This window comes from Atractosteus spatula, assembly GCF_055471065.1.
Source record: "Atractosteus spatula isolate fAtrSpa1 chromosome 10 unlocalized genomic scaffold, fAtrSpa1.hap1 SUPER_10_unloc_8, whole genome shotgun sequence".
Classification (NCBI taxonomy): Eukaryota; Metazoa; Chordata; class Actinopteri; order Semionotiformes; family Lepisosteidae; genus Atractosteus; species Atractosteus spatula.
In genome coordinates, this window is record NW_028296628.1 from 832,621 (window position 1) to 836,203 (window position 3,583).

The window sequence follows — 3,583 nt, forward strand, 5'->3', positions numbered from 1 at the left end:
GGAAGTTATAAGTACAGTACATCCAAAATACTGCGGAATCAATCAAATTTACATGTTTCTTGTGGATCCAGAAGATCATTATGAGACTCAAAACATGCCTGTCTTTTCTTTTTTCGAGGACGAAGGAGTAGCAGCAGGAGTAGCAGTAATGGCAAGAACGTGTTTAGAGTTCAGCACTTCTCATTTTTAAAGCAGAGCCTCGACTCAGAAAGCAACGCCCGCGATAACAGAAATTGCAGAATTGGTCTGTTCATGCTGCCTACACGCTTTGAATTGCTGGCATTTTCTGCAAGTTCCTTTTTGAGGGTTCATGAAATTCCTCACATTTGAGCCAACACTAAAATATTTCATTCGGGGTCGCCTAATTCATAGTGCAAACTGAATCTACAGGGGAATGCTGTGGCACATGAAGCCGTTTGTTATTCTGTTGTGAGGTGTGAGGGGCGGAATGCAAATCGAGTTGGTGAATAGAAAATGAAACAGGAGTCACTTCTTGAGCTACGAATTCCAAAAAGTATGAAAACCTGTGCATTTTAACAGTGCAGAATACTCACAAATTGCACTGAGTTGCTTGCTTTCTTCTGCTGCTTTTATATTTCAGTCATTCACTGTCAGCTAGCACTGGAACAATTCAAGAGAGGTAAAAACAGAAGCGGTCAGGAGTGGGATTTGAACCCACGCCTCCATTTGGAGACCAGAACACCCAAGCCAGCTGGAAAGACACACATCCTTGAGTCTGGCGCCTTAGACCACTCGGCCACCCTGACAAGCGAAAGCAAGTTGTGTGCTGAATGCACCAGTAGTTGACTAAACTGAGTTTCTTCCCTGAAATTATTTGCTTGCGAAGAGCCAAGTTGCCTTGAATGGATCTTGGAAATCAAATATACGGATGGATTGTTATTCGGTTGTGAGTTTTGAGGGGCGTATTATAAATTGAGTTGGTGAAAAGGCGCTTTTTGTTAGTCTGTCGGGAGGCTGCACAAGGTGTTTAGAGGGAGAACTTCTATAAGGCAGGCTCTCTATGTTTAACATCAAGGCAGATTTTTTTTTTCTCAATGGAAATGCTCTTTGGCGCTTTCAGCTTTACGTAGGGAACAACGTCTGCCGAGATCACTTTTGAGCCAGTGCAAATGGTAATGTGCCACCAAGTACATTTAATATTGGCTGTGGTAGCGAGCTGCTTTTGTTTGTGAAGCTTTTACTTCTTTAAGCTGAATCATCAGCAGGAGTAGCTTATTAAAACTTTGCTCATAGCGCTCCATCAGAAATACCTTATCCATGTTCAAAAGAGATCAGGGGATTTACTTCATGCTTTCACATAGCATACCTTACACGAAAGATTTAAATGGGGAATTGATTGTGCTTCTTGATGTTGTTCCTGTGGTTGCCTTGGTTACAATGGTGAACGTTCTTCCACGTTCTGCTAGAGTATCCTCTGGGTGGGCTTTATCAATTGGCTCGGATAGGTCATCAGTGCTCCGTCTCCAGAAAAATACTCAGCACTGTCTTTTTTCTGTGCACATGACCATCTTTTAAAACATATAAAATCAAGAGTTCATTGATTTCTCCAAATAAAAACAATACATTTTAACCCAGTGGTTAGTATTCCTCCAATCCAATAGTTTTACTCCAAGTAAAAAGCAGCGCAATATATAGAGAGATGATATTCAAACATTTCAACGTTCTTATTGGATTGCCTGTACAGATGCAGCCATTCAAAGTGCGCGTTACAGACACGTACCGCAGGTGACGTCGCTCAGTATGACGCAAGATGACGCGTGGCACCGCAGTACGTGATTGGTTGACCGACAGGGGCACTCGTGGTCCGTTGGTCTGTCGTAGAAAGACTTACAGTAAACGTCTTTGCTGTGCCCGTTGTAGGTATTGAATTTTACCACTGAAGGGAAATCTTAGTAGCTGAGCATAAAAAGAATAGGAGCATACTGTAACGCGTGTGAAGGCCATACACGATATTAATTTTGGAACATAAACATACAGTGTATAGCTGGTCTTGGTACTTTAAAGAAAAAAATACACACCAGTATTCCATTTCTCCCTAAACATTTTAAGCTTCGAAGTCTTTAACTAACGCGATACCGGAGTCAACAAGCATACTTTTAGAATTTGATTAAAAGGGAATATAATATGGAATCGCGTATCTAAAGAATTTAATAACGGTATTCGTGTGCTGCGACAGGGCTGTGTAGGGCTGTTTCGCCTGCCTGTTCATGTGAGCTGTCTTGTAGCCGACTGGTCTAGGTGCGTGACTACTAGCTGATAGGTTGTGTGTTCGAATCCAGCTGGTGCCGGGCTTCCCTTTTAACAAACATTTCTTCGAAAAAATAGAATAGCGATATTATGGACAATCAATTGACTTTTATATTTCAAAATATCGCAACATGATCGATATTTGCGATATTTTGAACATACCTTCCCTTTTGACAGCGGTGCCTGCTTCTATTGTGTGTGTGTGTGCAACAGAGTAAATTTTTAATAGCGTTTTAAGCGAATAGGTAATTAGATTGCTCATAAACCTAATCGCTTTTTCTACATAAACACAGCATGATTGCTCTCTGAAAATGCTTTTCCTTTATTTTTAAAGTAGGGTCAGATTTCAACTATAGATCGTATTATTATAAACTTTCTTGGAAAAATGTATTTTATGTAAACCATGTTTGCTATTAATTCATTTAGGGCTAAAATACGTTCATTGTCTTCCAATCGAGTCGAGTTGACATTGGAAGCCTGCCACACCCGGACTGTTAAACCAACGCATTAGCACGTCAAAGCCCATTGAGGGTATTGAGCCAGTATTGGCTTTAGTATTCCCCCCCTCTCCCCTCAATTCAATTCAATTCAAGGTGTTTTATTTGCATGACAGATGGGTACAAGCAGTGTTGGGTATGTATATTGTAACGCTTACGGCAGACAGGCACTGTGTAAGAGCCGGCGCACCAGAGCAGCGCACCGAGGGAGCGTCTGCATTTATAACTTGGTTTTTAAAATTAGTCAAGCAATATGAAGCATCTTCTTTTACTTTTAAGTCCCTTAAATACATTGAACACAGCTTTCTCACCACTTAAGATTGCTCTTGATACCATCCTTACACAAAGCAGAAGGGAGATCTTAGTGCCTGAGCATAAAAAGAATAGGAGCATACTGCAACGCGTGTGAAGTCCATAAACGATATTAATTTTGGAACTTAAACATACAGTATATGGCTGGTCTCGGTACTTTAAAGAAAACATACACACCAGTATTCCATTTCTCCCTAAACATTTTAAGCATCGAAGTCTTTAACTAACGCGATACCGGAGTCAACAAGCATACTTTTAGAATTTGATTAAAAGGGAATATAATATGGAATCGCGTATCTCAAGAAATTAATATGCAATAACTGAGTCAAGGGACTCAGAGGATCCAAGGCTAGACTGAGTATAATAGGCTTCGGGCTTCTATTGTGACATCTACTGTAAATTACAGAAATGTTTAAAGTAAACAAAATAAAGTAACTAAAATGTGGTCTGAAATCACCCCTTTAGACACCCCTTTTACTTCACTGGTGTCAGATATGAAAGGCAAT

At 40.4% G+C, this 3,583-nt stretch overlaps 1 non-coding gene across 1 annotated transcript; it reads right to left on the bottom strand.

Moving 5' to 3' along the window:
* Positions 1–654: 654 nt before the first annotated feature.
* Positions 655–767, bottom strand: trnal-caa (transfer RNA leucine (anticodon CAA)). Its single transcript has 2 exons — positions 730–767; positions 655–700 (listed from the first exon to the last, which is right to left on the bottom strand). It is a non-coding gene; the product is annotated as a tRNA-Leu (tRNA).
* Between the last annotated feature and the right edge of the window lie 2,816 nt (positions 768–3,583).